The sequence below is a fragment of the Silurus aristotelis genome (genome assembly GCF_946808225.1).
Source record: "Silurus aristotelis genome assembly, chromosome: 5".
NCBI lineage: Eukaryota > Metazoa > Chordata > Actinopteri > Siluriformes > Siluridae > Silurus > Silurus aristotelis.
Window position 1 is genome coordinate 26,179,846 of NC_139578.1, and position 18,261 is coordinate 26,198,106.

General features: G+C 39.6%; 1 protein-coding gene and 1 long non-coding RNA gene across 2 annotated transcripts in view; one reads left to right on the forward strand and one right to left on the reverse strand.

Annotated features, from left to right (window-relative positions):
* The window catches only part of LOC310726884 (uncharacterized protein), a 200,766-nt gene that overhangs the window by 14,607 nt on the left and 167,898 nt on the right, over positions 1-18,261 (reverse strand). The gene's annotated exons all lie outside the window — the stretch shown is intronic.
* LOC310726927 lies at positions 7,812-8,819 on the forward strand. Its single transcript, XR_014533877.1, has 2 exons — positions 7,812-8,028; positions 8,255-8,819. It is a non-coding gene; the product is annotated as an uncharacterized lncRNA (long non-coding RNA).

Below are 18,261 nucleotides of genomic sequence, written 5' to 3' on the forward strand. Positions count from 1 at the left end.
TACATACACAATGCAAATATCTTTGAAAATAAGACACTTTGTGCTTTACTGTCCATTATTCAAAGTTGATATTGCTAAAAAAGATAATAAGTTATAGAAAGTTATATATGATTAAGTACCGTGAATATAAATCTCCTAAATTTATCCTGATTTTTTTTCTTCATATATAAATACATGAAATCAGTAATGTAGCAATCCATAAAGGTAATGGGGTAAATGTGTCTCATGGGTTTATATGTTAAAATAAATGAGGATATGTAAAATGCAATACCTACAAACATTTATCTAAGACTATGTCTGGTTCGCCCCTCCCCGCCCCACCCAGCCCAAATTTTAGGACTCACACAGTTTTAACAGTTCCTGATAAAAATGTGCTACATACACCATTCAGATATCTTTGGAAATAAGACACTCAAAGTTGCTCAAAAAGATATTAAGTTATATATGATGAAGTGCCATGGATATGCATTTTCTGCATTGAACATTATTTTTATTTCATATATAAATACATAATCAGTCCTGGAGCAATTCAGAAAAGTACTGGCTTGAAAGCCACATGTCTCATGAGTGTATATTTCAGATTTTATGAAGATTTTCATGACAAATGAGATTCCTTCAAACATTTATCTGAGACTATGTCTGACCCTTTTCTCCCTCCCCCTGTTTGAGTTTGCTAAACTCAGGTGTTCATTCATACTCTATTCATACAGTCTGCATATAAATAAATGGCTGGCCATTAAAGGCTATTGTTATACATGTTTGGCTATTGATATTGATTTGGCAATCATATTGATGACCAGGTAGCCAGACAAGCTATTGTTTAACAGTCATTACCATTCATATTGATGTGCGGCCATTCCAATCTCAACAATACCCCCAAAATATTTTCCACATCGCTGCTTTGTGCAAATCTCAGATAAAACAACTTTTTTGACTGTCCATTTTTTTCCTTTGTTTTCGTTTTTTTGTAAACAAAGTCCAGTTAGCACGAGCTGAAAACAGCTGTTTGTGCAGAACTGAGAGCTGCATCACTTCCTGGGGCATCACTGCATGTGCTTCTCTGCTTCTACATTTTCCATCAATCATATTTTTTCCATAATGCTACTGGCTGAAAATAAAAGGCTTAAAATGATAGGTGGTGTAGAACAGACACCTGCCTATAAAGTGTATACTGAAGCCCAAGATTTTTGCCGCTTTTACTGTTTTTTGTTTGTTTGTTTTTCAGTGTGTGGTCTCATTTGTTTTGTAACACTATATTCTACCAGCTATATTTGTTTGTTTTTTTTACCAGCAAGATTCCGGAAACATTCCGAAACATATACAGACAATACACTGTGTAACCAAAAGAATGACCATCTAAATTACAACACTTTTGTTTGTTTGGAGCAAAAATGCTTCACAGCATGTTGTTCAGTGAAACATTATCTTTCCTAATAAACCGGGATTTGCAGCAGTGGATGTGTTTGTGACTCGTTATTACAATAAATGTGTAAGTACAGCATTTTTTATGCATGTTGTTTGTGTGTACTGCTTACATAAATTCGGCAAATTAATTTGTTATACGTTTTTTTATTGAAAATCAGTAATTTAAAAGCGATGCTTGAGGCTTAGAGTTTTAGAATGATGTATAGTTAGTTATGGTTACTTTTCTCCCATTTAATTTAATATATTGCTAAACATTAACACCTGAGAACAATGGGATATCAGTCGCACAGGCGAGGCGCTGAAGTCTAAGAGGTTAAAGAATCAGAGCTATTTATTTTGGAGACTATGGTAAAAGGGCCAGAAGTATTGAGTTTGAAGTACCTGGGCAGATTAGACTTGATGTTTGAATGACGGTCACACTCATGGGGTTAACACAACGAAGCTCCTTTATTGAGAACCTTGTTCAACCATAATGTTCAAATGTGCTTTTTTCTATTCCACCACCAATACTTACGAATACGTCTGACGTAATCACTACGGATACCCATTTATACAAATGCTTGGTTAAACATAACATAACATTAACCCAATGTTCTACATTCCCCTTCTTTAGTATTTTCTTCTCATCGGCGTTTAAAATTTTTTACAGTTCGTTTTCTCTCTCTTTCATTGCTTTAAAATATCAAATTATCGTTTTGATTTTTTACTTTCCGTTGGCTCTGTCTCGTGTATTTTTGCTTTTGGAAGAGCGCTTTTTTCCCTGTTTGAGAATTTGAAAGCAGTGAGCGGAGGACATTCCCCCCAGAACTACGAACACACACTACATTAACCACATTAAGGTACGTAATTTCTCTGCTATGGCGAACATCCAGTTCATTCAGTGTGTGAAGTGTGACATGTTTAGTCAGTCTTTCTCCGTTGTTAATTAAATAATTTTATCTGTAAGAAGTGTAAGCTAGTTTGTTCTTTGACGGAGAAGATCTTAGCATTAGAGGAGCGCATCCAGAGTCTAGAGAGAAGTAGTGAGTGCGAGAGCAGTCCAGGTTCTGCCTTGGAAAGTCTGGATGCCCTAGGTGAAGTTAATATTCCCCCGACTCCGGCATTAGAGCCCTCGCAGCGGGGCGAATGCTCTGGCCCCATCCCAATGCGACGTGGCTTTGTATCCTACAGCAGGTTAAGGTCGCTGAACTGCTGGATGCCCGATTGGTGCTCCAAAAACAATGTGGGCTTCATTAATTATTGGAGCATTTTTGAGGGCAAGGCTGGCCTGTTAGGGCCATCCCACTCGGGAAGGTGCTGCTCTCATTTCTTGTAGTATAGGTCATAGTCTCAGAACAGCACTAGTTAACAAGTGACTGTCTAGAGCCAAGGCCAGGGAGCAGACAGACAGGCTAAACCGACCGTCTGCTAGCTGCACAGAGTCGTCACTCAGGATCCACCAAATTGAGACTGTGTCTGTCCCCCGAGCGAAACCAAAATATAGGAATTCTCAGAAAGTCTGTTTTAGTAACCTGATTAACATTAAATTAAATAGGACTGAACGCACAGCCAGCACCTCTTATCTAAAGATAGGATTGCTGAATATTAGATCTCTCACGCCTAAAGTGCTTACTATAAACGAAATTATTACCGACCAGGAGATTAAAATAATGTGTTTGACAGAAACGTGGATTAAACCGAATTAATATTTAGCATTAAATGAAGCGAGTCCCCCTGGGTATAGTTACATACACCAACCCCGTCTAAATGGCAGAGGATGCGGAGTCGCAGCTATTTATAATAATAATCTAAGCGTCACACAAAAGACTAAACACAAATGTAAAACATTTGAACTTCTTTACACCAGCATAAAATATTCAGTGTCCGAAAGCAGGTCCAGTCAGTTAATTCCACTAATTATTATTTATAGACCCCCAGGGCCCTACTCTGATTTTCTCATAGAATTTGCAGATTTCATCACAAATTTAGCTACTTCTTTAGACAAAGCATTAATTGTTGGTGACTTCAACATTCATTTTGATAATCAGGAAGACTCCTTAAGAGCAGCAGTTGTGGCCATTCTAGATTCAGTTGGAATTAATCAGAATGTTAAAAGACCCACTCATGGTGGTGGACACACTCTTGATTAGTTGTTAACATTTGGATTAAAAAATAAAAAACGTAGTCATAATTCCACAGTCTGAAGCTATTTCAGACCATTATCTCATCTCTTTTAAAATCTGCCTCAGTCATTGCATTACTACCTCACCACGTTATCGTGTTAAGCATACTTTCACGTCAGCTACAGCAGCGTGTTTTATTAACAATCTTCCAGAAATTACGATATTAGATAGATCTCCGTCTGACCCCGCAGAGCTCGACTGGGCCACTGAATACCTAGAATCAACGTTACGTTATACTCTAGATGATGTAGCTCCCCTCAAGACCAAAATGATCAGGGAGAAAAAAATAGCACAGTGGTATAATGATCAACACGCACCTTAAAACAGACCACTCGAAAATTAGAACGTAAATGGCGTCAAACAAAATTAACAGTATTTCAAATAGCATGGAAGGAGAGCCTCCTAAATTATAGAAAATCTCTTAGTGCTGCTAGATCAGCATATTTCTCCACCCTCATAGAAAATAACAAGCATAATCCTAGATTTTTATTCAGCACGGTAGCAAAATTAACAGGGAATAAAAGCACTGCACTCACATGCACACCATCATTAGGTAGTAATGATTTCATGAACCTTTTTAATAATAAAATTTGAAAAACATCAGGCAAAAAATCCAGACAGTTAATATAAATCCAAATTATTTTACAAGTAACCCTGTAGACAGCAGTGTAATTATAACAGACAATCAATTACAAAGTTTTACTCCTATTCATGAGAATGACTTAATTTCATTAATTTCCTCATCAAAATCTTCAACCTGCATTCTCGATCCCTTGCCTACAAGTTTCTTTAAACAAATAATTCCAGAGGTAATTGAACCTGTTTTAAAAATAATAAACTCTTCCATTATCACTGGTTTTGTACCAAAATCCTTCAAACTGGCGTTTATCCACCCCCTAATTAAGAAACCTGACCTTGACCCATGTCAGCTGTCCAACTACAGCAGTGTTGGGGGTAACGCGTTACAAGTAACGTGCGTTATGTAATAATATTACTTTTCTGTAGTAACGAGTAAAGTAGCGTGTTACTTTATAAATTTACACACTAATATCTGAGTTACTTTTTAAAAAAAAGTACTGCGAGTTACTTTTCAGTTAAATTATTTTGCATAAAAAAATAAATACTGATTTAAAATGAACGTAGTCACGTAGAATCGCGCACTCATACGTGCGAGCAGAGGGAACAGAAGCTGGTCTGAAGCGGAGATGGCAAACTAGGGATTACATTACTGCGGTGGAAGTGTTCTTATTATTTTGAAATAGTCGAGGAAAAGGAGAAAGGAATAATGGTTAAGTGTAGATTGTGTGTTGGTGAAAAGCTCTTGTCAACTGCAAAAAATACCACTTCAAACATCTACATGCAAAGCACAGCACTACAGATGTGTGTGAGTGTGCATGTGTGCGTGCGTGTGTGTGTGTGTGTGTGTGTGTGTGTGTGTGTATAATGTTGAATATATGTAAAATTATGCAATGTTGCATATATGAAAAACTTTTGCCAACTTTCCACCACTGCAGATCTATAGACTGCTCAGAATAAAAGTTTTCCATGGGAGACACATGTACGATGCCATCGCAGCAGAGAGAGAGAGCAAATTCACTCATTTGCTGTGAACTCAAAAGCAGTGTACAGAAGTGCGACTGGAAAGTGTTCAGCCTTGTGGTCAAAAGTTAGTCGCTCATTTTATTGTTCTTTAAGAAGTTATTAAACATTTTAAATGTTTAAGACATGTCTTTTGCCCTAATTTAACTTATTTCTTAATGGCAATTATCTAAATTACACCTGTTACACCTATAAGGCGCGAAAGAGATACAAGTAACGCAAAAGTAATATAACATATTACTTTCCATAAAAAGTAACTAAGTAACGTAATTAGTTACTTTTTTGGGGAGTAACTCAATATTGTAATGCATTACTTTTAAAAGTAACGTTGCCCAACACTGAACTACAGCCCAATATCAAATCTCCCCTTTATATCCAAAATTTTAGAAAAGGTTGTAGCACAGCAGTTATGCTCACACCTACTTATGAATAACATTTTTGAAATGTATCAGTCAGGTTTTCTGCCTCATCATAGCACAGAGACGGCACTAGTTAAGGTGGTAAATGACCTGTTATTGGCCTCTGATCAGGGTTTTGTCTCCTTACTTGTTTTGCTCGACCTTAGTGCAGCTTTTGACACCATTGATCACACTATACTACTTGCTAGACTTGAGAACCTTGTTGGAATAAAGGGAACAGCTCTCTCTTGGATCAGGTCTTATTTGATCGCTATCAGTTTGTTGATGTAAATGGTGAGTTCTCCACACTCTCTGAGGTAAAGTTTGGTGTTCCTCAAGGATCTGTCTTAGGCCCTCTGCTTTTCTCTTTATATATGCTGCCTCTTGGATAAATTATTCATAAACATGGTATTAGATTCCATTGCTATGCTGATGATACACAGCTGAATATTTCAGCAAAGCCAGATAAGAGAGATGAGCATAACAATGTTGAGAAATGTGTAAAGGACTTTAGACAGTGGATGCTCGATAACTTTCTTCTGCTCAACTCAGATAAGACGGAAGTACTTTTACTAGGACCACATGCAGCTAGAAGCAAACTTTCCGATTACGTAGCATCTCTGGATTGTGTTTCTGTTTCAGCGTGTACGGCTGTCAAAGACCTTGGTGTTATTATTGACCCTAGTCTTTCCTTTGAGGCTGACATGAATAATATTACCAGGATTGCCTTCTTTCACCTTAGAAATATTGCTGAAATTAGAAATATGATGTCGTTGCAGGATGCAGAAAAACTAGTTCATGCTTTTGTTACTTCTAGATTAGACTACTGTAATGTTTTACTGTCTGGGTGTGCGAGTAAGTGCATAAATAAGCTTCAGTTAGTTCAGAATGCAGCAGCAAGAGTCCTCACTAGATCTAGGAAATATGACCACATCACCCCTGTTTTAATTAGTCTACACTGGCTCCCAATCAAATCTCGCATTGATCATAAAACACTACTACGTATCTGTCTATCTACGTATACGTATCACTACTACGTATCTGAGTGAACTTCTGTACCAGTATGATCCTCCACGCCTACTTAGATCAAAAGGTGCCGACTATCTGTTGGTTCCTCAAATAATGAAGACAACAGCAGGGGGCAGATCTTTCTCTTATAAAGCCCCACAGTTATGGAACAGCCTTCCTATCAGTGTTCGGGACACAGTCTCAGTGTTTAAGGCGAGGTTAAAAACATTTATTCAGTCAAGCCTTCAATCGGTAGATTTTCTTAGGTAAAGGCTCAGATCTGGAGGGAACATTGATATAGAGTGTTTGGTGAACTGGGATATTTGTATGCTGTCGTCCCCCCACACTCACACGTTCACTCAGGTTTGTTGATGGTGGTGTGGTGTGGTCTCTTATCCCAGAGATCCCTCATGTCTGTGTTGCCTTCTGGTTCTCCTTTTTAGTTATGCTGCCACAGCGAATCTTGCCGGAGTCCAAACTGCACTGTGACTTTAACTCTCATACAACAATAGGTACACTTAATAATCCATATCCTTCTCTTCCTGTCACCCTCTTCTCTCTCTCTCTCTCTCTCGGTCGAGTTAAACATGCTCCTGAGGCTCCATTGACCACTGTTCCTGCCCCTCTCCCCTCCGTGGATCTCCCACTTCATCCAGGCCTGCCTCTGGATAGTGTTCTCTTTGACTGGAGGCCACTTTGTGCAGCTGGGGACGGTTTCTCATCAACGCCTTGGGTGGTTCCATGAAATTCCGGAGTAAGAACGGGCGCTTTGAGGATGGATTCGACTGTGGTTGATGTCAACAGTCTCGTACACTGACTCAGGAATACAGTTCGCTTCTGATCATCATCACTGTACCCCGCAACATTGTATACCTGCTACAAATGGACATTAGGTGTAACCCAGATGAGGATGGGTTCCCTCTTGAGTCTGGTTCCTCTCAAGGTTTCTTTCTTATGTCATCTCGGGGAGATTTTCCTTGCCACAGTCGCCACCGGCTTGCTCATCAGGAACAAACTTACTTATAAAGAACATATTCATTTTTAATCACCGCATTATCTGTGTAAAGCTGCTTTGAGACAATGTTCATCGTTAAAAGCGCTATACAAATAAAAATGAATTGAATTAAATTGAATCTTCTTTAGTTGTAACATAAATTCAACATCAGGTTACACTATCAGAAATTCTCGAACTTGAATCTGAAATTCAAAGCATATGTAAGCGGGTGGAAAATGGCATTTAAGTTGTTTTGCATGTATACACCTGTAATTTCTTAAGTTGGCGATAGGGGGTATTCGGGTGTGTGTATGTGTGTGTGGTGCAGATGAGAAAGTGCACATGCGCGCTTGTAAATAAACGTTTTTGACACGTGCTCAGCAAGCAGAGCGGGAGAGATGCACTCTCGGGAAAGTTGCAATGTTTAAAATGCAATCCTAAGGTAAATGAGATGTTTCTTGACAACATTCTTTAAAATACTAAAGGGAGATGTGCATTTTATAGTTTCAATTAAAATGGTTGTTTCATTTCATTTTGTGCAATGTTTATTTCCATCTTAAGTCACACCATGCGGTGTAGGCCAGTAATTTAGGATGTTAAATCAAAATATGCACTAAATCTTGATAATTAGTTCATGTGATTTGAAATGTATGTAACTGTTTGCACAGTGTACAACATAATGATGGGAATTGCAACTTTTGTGAACTGAGTGTGGATGGTTGTCTGGAAGCTCATCATACTGTAAGTGATATACTTCTCCTACTTTCTAGTTGCATTTAGTGGGTAATATTTTATATTAATATGTTATTTTGTCTTTTTTTTCGTATAGTATTCCCACTGCCGTATTTTGGGTATTAAGGGTTACTGTTTTGAAGTATATGTGCATTTGTTTGGCCCAGTAATCTTTATATTTTGTTTTATTTCTTTTTTTGGTGCAAATTGGGTTGTAGTTTGTGTACTGACAAATTGAGATCACAGGTTATTGTGCAAGTTTCCCACCGTGAACTACAAGTTACACTATCAGATTATTATTATGTATTCTCAAAATCATTACACTGTGAGTGATATTTCTGTGTTTTCATTTTTTTGTTTTTGATTCTTGTGCTTTTGTGTTTTTTATTCAGAACCAATGTAAATCTGTGCACATACAGTGGAAAACAAAATGACAAAAAAAAAACGTTTTATTTAGAAGTCAGAAATTGAATAAACTCATAAAAAGTTAAACCCGTTAAATGTGGTCCTGGTGGTATACTAAAAATCCCTAGCCCACACATTTTGGTACCAGGAGTGGGGTAGTTTACTCAATCTGACTCATTTACGATGAGCGGCATAGAGGTGGGTGGACAAATATGGCAGTGGTGAATACTTTTGCAGAGGTGGAGAACGTCCGCAGTGTGGAGGATCTCAGTCGAGGTGGTCATCATGGGACTGAGCAGGTTTTCTTTATGACAGTCGTGAATTCTGCGGAAGAGACTGGTCCTTATTGAAGCGCTTCCTTCTGTCGACGTATTAGCTTTCAGGATTTCTCCTCTACACCCAGGAACTGTGCGTCAATGCGAGGTGTGTTGAAGGTACTGAAGAGGATTAAAAAGGTTGGATGGGTTTTGCCCTAAGGACAATTATTCTGAACCGAGCTGAGTTGAACTAATTGCGAGTTAATGCTATTTGAACTACTGATGTAAAAATGTCAGATTCTGATGAAATCCCTGCAAATGGGGCTGATGGGGCTGTTGGCGGTAATGTCATAGAGCAACTGAGAGGTCAAATTCAAGAATTAACAGATTGGAGAGACAATACTTTGACCAATAGGGCCATCGAGAAGGGAAACCCAACTCGTTCTTACATTTATGTTCCTCGCGAAGGTCAGGTTCAGCCTTTTAGCGGGAAATATAACAAAGATGGTCGCTCTGTAGTAGAGTTCATTGAGGAGGCGGAAAGGGTTTTACGTGCTTGAAACCAGACACAGGAAGAACAATTGGATTTTATTATCTCACTTTAGAGGGGGCACGCACTGGAAGAGGTGCACTTATGTGTGGAAAACCAGTCTAGACGGGTCGAGGATTTGTAAATTTTTCTGCAAGAGGCATTTGGGGAGCAACGTAGTGGGACTCAATTATTGCAAATGTTTTATAACCGCAAACAATTGGACGGTGAAGATCTTCGCAGTTTTTCTCATGCTCTGTCTCGCCTTTTAAGCTCTGCCGTGAAGCAGTTGCCAGGTGGCTTGGCCAACGAACAGGTAGTTTTGCGTGATCAATTTGTGGAGGGTGTGCAAGATACTGCTTTAAGGCGGGAGCTGCGTAAACTAATCAGAGAAAGGCCCCGTTTGACCGTTGCTTGAGATTCTAAATGAGGCCATTCTTTGGTCCATGGAAGAGAGCAGACCAACCAGAGTAGCTACTAGTCGACCCGTTCATTCAGAAGTTTTGATGGAAAAAAAAGGGTGATTCTGTTGCATTTATGAATCAAACCTTTGCTGTGTTAAATGATATTTTGCAGGTGATTACCCGGCAAGAGAAGCGAATAAGTGAGCAAGAGCAGACTATTTCGGAGCTCACTAAGGCAGTCAAGGAGTTAACTGCGCAACGGTCAGTGTCTGTTTCTCAGAATGTTGTACCTCAGTCAAAGTCTTCTCCCAGGTTTACTGAGGGGGGTGAACTTATCTGTTTCAGATGCAATGAGGTTGGGCATATTGCTAGACGTTGCACCGGGAGATGGGGTGGGAGACCAAAGAGTGCTACCAGAACTACTGAAGAGCAAGAAAAACAAGACCCCTCTGTCGCGCAGAGTCGGGCTGCAATAGGGAAAATTACTGGTCCGACGCACAAGGGAACTTGTAAGGACAGGTTTCTTGAATGGGCGGTGGGGACATGCCCTATGTTGGATTTGATGATCAAGGGTATGCCAGTGTCATGCCTGTTAAACACTGGAAGTCAGGTCAGCACTATTACTGAGGGGTTCTTCCGTGAGCATTCGTTTGGGGATGAGAGTGATATGTTGGCTACCTCAAATTGGCTGAAGATCACTGCAGCCAATGATTTAGAAATCCCCTATCTGGGTTACATGGAGCTGGATGTGGAGGTTATGGGGATGGTCCTGCCCGAGTGTGGGTTTTTGATCATCAAAGAAAATCCTTGTCCAGCCTCCGTGCCTGTGCTCATTGGAATGAATATCATTAGTAAGTGCCAACAAATTGTTCATGCTGAATTCGATACCACGTTGGGGGGTAGCCTTGATTCCAACTGGAGGGTGGCCTTTCAGCAAGCACAGTCAGTTGAGTTAGTTGAACGAGTATCGTTTGCTCGGACCGTGGGTAAGACTCCTACACATGTGCTCGCTTGGTCAGCAACTACTGTCCTAATTAAGGGGAAAGAGTCCTGTAAAAAGGATGGCTCGGCATGGTTAGTAGAATCAGCAAATACACTCCTACCAGATGGATTGGTTGTAGTACCTACCCTGGACCCAGCAGAAGTACCAGTATGTCCAGTAAGAAAAATTAACCTGTCTCAGGAAGATCTTTGGCTTCAACCTAGAGCCCGGCTGGGTATGTTGTCCCCGGTAGATAGTAACAGTGTAGGTTCCTCCTGCGAAGTGAGGTTTCAGCGAATCTCTGCAGACACAGAACAGGTAACTATAGGTGTACATGAGGATTTAGAGCACCCAGCTCAGTCAATCTTGGATCTTGTTGATCTGGGTGGCACGCCTGAACAACAGGTTCACTTGAAAGCTGTGCTGAGCAAGTATTCAAGTGTATTTGCCATGGAGGATGATGAGTTGGGTTATATAGATAAAGTTCAGCATGAGATACATCTGACTAATGATGTGCCGGTAAATCAGCCTTACCGACGAATTCCACCAAATCAGTATCAGGAGGTTCGAGAGCACATTACTAGACTGTTGAAAAATGGTGTCATTCAAGAGAGCATGAGTGCTTATGCCTCTCCTGTGTAGGGGTGTAAGAAAATATCGAGACACGTGAGTATCGCGATATTTTGTTTGGCTAAACTGTATCGATTCTCAAAAACAAAATATCGATATTTATAAAAAAAGATATATATATATATATATATATATATATATATATATATATATATATATATATATATATATATATATATATTAATAATAATAATAATTATACAGATTCATAGCAATTCGTTCCGTTTATACCCCAACCGCTAGATCGCAGTCTTCTTATCTCTGAACTTAAACAGTGACAGGAAGTACTAGCATAAGGTCAAATATGTTAAAGAACACTACTAAATAAAGAACACTACAAATCTGAGAGCGCACATAACGAGGCACCATGCGGATGCACGGATAACAGAACAGCAGCAAATGGCTACCGTTAAAAGAGAGGATCCCTGTCAACTCACCCTGGAGCGAGTTCACAGATCAAAGTTACCACCAACCTCAACGCGTGCAACCAAAATAACTCAGTCAGTACTTTATTTTATTTGCAAAGATATGCACCCTCTCAGTGTCGTAGAGAACGAAGACTTCCATCATATGCTGAAAACTTTGGAGCCATCCCACCATACCATCCCACCAGCACTTTACGGACATCGCTGTGCCCAACTTGTACAATGAGGTAAAAATGAGCGTACTACAATCTCTTAGCTTAGCTGAGAGAGTCGCGTTGATGTGATGCTTGGACATCCCAGGCCACTGAATCATTCATAACGATAACAGCGCACTACATAACGACTGAGTGGAATCTGGTCTCATATGTACTACAGACAAGAGCGATTCATGACAGTCACACAGGGAATAACATTGCAGAATTACTAAAGGAGGCCGTCACTGGTTTGGAAGAGAAACATCCAGTGATTGTAACAGACAATGCATCCAATATAAATGTTGCGGCTGGACTCGTAGACATGACCCACATTCGATGTTTTGCGCACAGCCTGAATCTCGCCTCACAGAAAGCACTAAATTTGCCAGCAGTGGAGCGACTTGTTACAGACGTGTTACAAGCTTTTTCAGACGCAGCACCATAGCCAGCCAACAGCTAAAACAAAAGCAAGATCTGCTCCAGCTACCAAAACACAGGTTAATTACAGATGTTGTCACTAGGTGGAATAGCTCTTATGACATGATAGATAGATTTTTAGAACAACAACCAGCCATCTGTGCAGCACTACTTTCAACAGAGGTCAGAAAGTGTGAAAAGGTCTTCACAATGAATGAAGCTGACATCACATGTGCTGAGGAAGTGCTCTAGGCACTGAAGCTAATGAAGAATGCCACATTGGTAATGTCAGAAGAGAGCATGCCCACTCTTTCTGTCATTGCACCACTTTATTCAAAGCTTGTCATGGGCACAGAAGAAAGCCCAGATGATACAAACACAGCAAAGGACATCAAGGCTGCTATAGCAAGATCTGGGAAAGAGATATGCCAATAAGAGGGAGACACTGTGCATGGCATCAGCTCTGGATCCAAGGTTTAAGGATCTACCCTTTCTCTCTGAAATGGAGATCAAAGGGACCTACTCCAAAATGACGGATGCTGTGGTGGCTGCCATAAAGAAGCAACAGAATGTAAGCAAATAAATAATAATAAATTAGTCTACTTGTTTTTATTAAATACATTACAATTTCAAGTGTATCAGTTAATGTATCTAACATTCTATTTGATGCTTTGATGTTTTTTTCAGCAGCAAGATAGAAAAGTAGAAGAGACTGACCAGTCAAAGGATGTTGAAGATGACCTATCTGACTATGAAGATGGCTCTGCCTCCACCTCCCTGCAACCCATAAAGAGGCCAAGGAAATCATGTGCATTGGCTGACTTGCTTGGAATGGTATTTGCCACTTCTGAAAACAACATGGCACCAAAATCTGCACATGATACTGCTGCATCTGAGATTAAGAGGTTTAGAGAAGAAAAACCTTTGCCCCTCCAAGAAAACCCACTCAGTTGGTGGAAAGAACATGAAGATGCGTACCCTGAGCTATCCAAACTAGCAAAGGGTTTCCTGTGCATTCCGGGCACAAGTGTTTCTGCGTAAAGAGTTTTCTCCACCGCAGGAGACATTGTGACTGCACATAGAAGTGCCCTGACATCTGAGCATATTGACCAGCTTATCTTTCTTCAGAAAAACCTTGACATTAAATAAAAAGACAAATATAAATACAAATGAAAGAAACCTGTAAAATCCAAGTTTAAAGGTTCTGAGAATGTTCAACATCTGTAAATATTTTATTGTTTATATTTGTTTTGTTTTCTTTAGGAATCCTGCAAGCACTTTATGCTTCTTGTTGCTGTTTGAGCCGACACCATTCGATATCTTTACAAGTCAGCTCTTCTGATAGTGTTTAGGCCAGCAGAAAAGGCTTTGCTTTCCGTGACTGCTTGCCACAGACTAAATGATTATTTGTACTTGCATACACTATTAACTTAATAACCATGCCATTGATTGTGTATTTCTCATTGAAAAATTCTCAGAATTTATCAGAATTCTGGTCAAATTAAAGAGCCAGTGTGAGTGTGATTTATTGCGTTTCAATTCATGTCCTGGAGCACCATATCTAGTCTTGCCAGTCAAGGCTCTGTTTGGCTGATACGGCTCAACATCGCAAAAGACTATACCCCACAGATAAGTATGAATAAATAAATACTAGGCTGTCAGGGTTGTCAGGGATATTAACTGGAGACTTTAAAATCGTTAGGTGCATGAAAGCCAGTGCTGCTACCTTACAGTGTCTGTGCCAATGTCATTTCAGATCTAATTTCATTAAAATAGCATTAGTCCTAGTAGTGAATTTCCTGATGAGATGACATTATTAAACAAAGATTTAGATTTTATTTGTTATTTAGCAAATATATTTCTTGAGTTTAATAGAAGTTAAAGCAGGAAATTGTATTTGTTTCCTAGTAGTTGAGCTGTATGGCTTTAAGAGAAGAGGAAATGATCAGTCATTCTCATATTCAGTAAAACTGAAATGAATCAGCCACACGTGCATGTTTCCACGTTGGTTTTTAACACATGCACTACAAGCACTAAGCTAATAACAGATTACATAGGGTTAGACATCATTGGAACTTTGTTCAACCAATAAGAGACTTTATGTGGATCTCAACACAGCAAGCGTATAATTGGAATTTCTTGAAATGTGTACCATTACTGTGACCTTCAGCAGCAACAGCAATCTGTGACGAATTCTACAGTGTGTTTTACAGTCCCCTCCCCGCACGTTTTTTACATTTTGTGTGTGATCTGAAAAATCAGATGAGGTGCTTCAGAACTGCTTTGGCTGAACAGATTGTGAGGTGTTTAAGAAAGCTGTTATGTGCAGTGACTGTACTGTTAACCATGATTATATATCTAATGTAATATAACATGCTACATTAGTACCTGCATCAAAAAATACTCAGGTATTGCCTGTGACCTCAGGAAGGCCAGATATGATCTTCGAAGAGCCATTAAGAATACCAAGAGAGAATACAAACTGAGCCTGAGGTGTTACTACACCACCTCTAACACTCTGAAAGGGATTACAAAATATTACACACTATCAAAGCAAAAGTAGGTGTGAGATCACTGACAGTCACATCATAACTGACAAATTCAACAAAGGCTTTGCCAGCTTTGAGGTTCTCAACAACAAATCACTGGGAATACACAGACAAAATGGTAGCACATAGTACCCACCATTCCTAAATGCACTTATGGCAAGACTTTTGTAAAAATAACCACCAAAAATCAGCCAGACCAGCCATTGTTCCCTGACAAGATTTCCTTGACACTGAGAGGTGACTACTCCCCCAATCCTTCCTACACAACACACATTAACAATGCAAAAAACATCATACCTCTTGATGCTCTGCACTGACACATACATACATATATCCCTTTGCAATGCGATTTTACAATATGAACTACCACTGAATCACTCATCGTTCTGTATTGTATTTATTTATATAAGGTACAATTATTTATTTCATTATGCTTTTTTATTTTATTTGCCAAATAAAACCACTGTTTGTTTAACCTGCTGCTGGATAATACAATAATTTCCCTCATGGGATCAATAAACTGTATCTAGAATCTGCAGAACTTTTGTACATGCATGGGCATGACTTTGTACATGCATGACTTCCATGTTTACACTGTATAATTTATATATGTTTACAATGTACATTGTGCATTATACTGTATATTGTATACAATGGGTACGGAAAGTATTCAGACCCCCTGAAATATTTTACTCTGTTATATTGCAATTATTTGCTAAAATCATTTAAGTTAATTTTTTTTCCTCATTAATGTACCCATAGCACCCATATTGACAGAAAAACACAGAATTGTTGACATTTTTGCAGATTTATTAAAAAAGAAAAACTGAAATATCACATGGTCCTAAGTATTCAGACCCTTTGCTGTGACACGCATATATTTAATTCAGGTGCTATCCATTTCTTCTGATCATCCTTGAGATGGTTCTACACCTTCATTTGAGTCCAGCTGTGTTTGATTATACTGATTGGACTTGATTAGGAAAGCCGCACACCTGTCTATATAAGACCTTACAGATCACAATTCATGTCAGAGCAAATGAGGATCATGAGGTCAAAGGAACTGCCTTTTAAGCTCAGAGACAGAATTGTGGCAAGGCACAGATCTGGCCAAGGTTACAAAAATATTTCTGCTGCACTTAAGGTTCCTAAGAGCACAGTGGCCTCCATAAACCTTAAATGGAAGACGTTTGGGACGACCAGAACCCTTCCTAGAGCTGGCCGTCCGGCCAAACTGAGCTATCGGGGGAGAAGAGCCTTGGCGAGAGAGGTAAAGAAGAACCCAAAGATCACTGTGGCTGAGCTCCAGAGATGCAGTCGGGAGATCGGAGATAGTTGTAGAAAGTCAACCATCACTGCAGCCCCCCACCAGTTGGGGCTTTATGGCAGAGTAGCCCGATGGAAGCCTCTCCTCAGTGCAAGACACATGAAAGCCTGCATGGAGTTTGCTAAAAAAACACCTGAAGGACTCCAAGATGGTGAGAAATATGATTCTCTGGTCTGATAAGACCAAGCTAGAACTTTTTGGCCTTAATTCTAAGCGGTATGTGTGGAGAAAACCAGGCACTGCTCATTACCTGTCCAATACAGTCCCAACAGTGAAGCATGGTGGTGGCAGCATCATGCTGTGGGGGTGTTTTTCAGCTGCAGGGACAGGACGACTGGTTGCGATCGAGGGAAAGATGAATGCAGCCAAGTAAAGGGATATCCTGGACGAAAACCTTCTGGACCTCAGACTGGGCCGAAGGTTTAAATTCCAACAAGACAATGACCCTAAGCACACAGCTAAAATAACGAAGGAGTGGCTTCACAACAACTCCGTGACTGTTCTTGAATGGCCCAACCAGAGCACTGACTTAAACCCAATTGAGCATCTCTGGAGAGACCTAACAATCGCTGTCCACCAACGTTTACCATCCAACCTGACAGAACCAACCTGACAGAGGATCTGCAAGGAGGAATGGCAGAGGAACCCCAAATCCAGGTGTTAAAAACTTGTTGCATCTTTCCCAAAAAGACTCATGGCTGTATTAGATCAAAAGGGTGCTTCTAATAAATACTGAGCAAAGGGTCTGAATACTTAGGACAATGTGATATTTCAGTTTTTCTTTTTTAATAATCTGCAACAATGTCAACAATTCTGTGTTTTTCTTTCAATATAAGGTGCTATGTGTACATTAATGAGGAAGAAAAATGAACTTAAATGATTTCAGCAAATGACTGCAATATAACAGAGTGAAACATTTAAGGGGGTCTGAATACTTTCTGTACCCACTGTATGTACATACCTTTTTACCTCTCTTCTTTTTTTCACTTGCACTATTGTAATATTGTAAAATGGTAAGTTTATTTTATCTTTTACTTATCTTTTAGAATTTATGTCATAGGTTGCTGGAGGATATTTCAAGTAAGAATTTGCATCGTAAGACAGAATATTTGTTTTATACACTCACCGGCCACTTTATTAGGTAAAGTAAATAAACTAGTAGGTACACCTTACTAGTAGACCCCCTTTTGCCTTCAGAACTGCCTTAATCCTTCGTGACATAGATTCAACAAGGTACTGGAAACATTCCTAAAATAATAGCATCATGCAGTTGCTGCAGATTTGTTGGCTGCACATCCATGATGCGAATCTCCCGTTCCACCACATCCCAAAGGTGCTCTATTGGATTGAGATCTGGTGACTGTGGAGGCCATTTCAGTACAGTGAACTTTTATTACATGGCGTGTTATCCTGCTGGAAGTAGCCATCAGAAGATGGGTACACTGTGGTCATAAAGGGATGGACATGGTCAGCAACAATACTCAGGTAGGCTGTGGCATTGACACGATGCTCAATTGGTACTAATGGGCCCAAAGTGTGCCAAGAAAATATCCCCCACACCATTACACCACCACCAGCCTGAACCGTTGATACAAGGCAGGATGGATTTTGCAAGTTCTCCCACTTAGAAATCATGGAGGGGTCTAAAATTGTCATCGTAGGTGCATGTCCACTGTGAGAGACATAATCTAAAAAAAAAAATCCAGAAATCGCAATGTATGATTTTTTTAAACTATTTATTTGTATGATACAGCTGCAAATAAGTATTTGAACACCTGAGAAAGTCAATGTTAATAATATTTGGTACAGTAGCCTTTGTTTGCA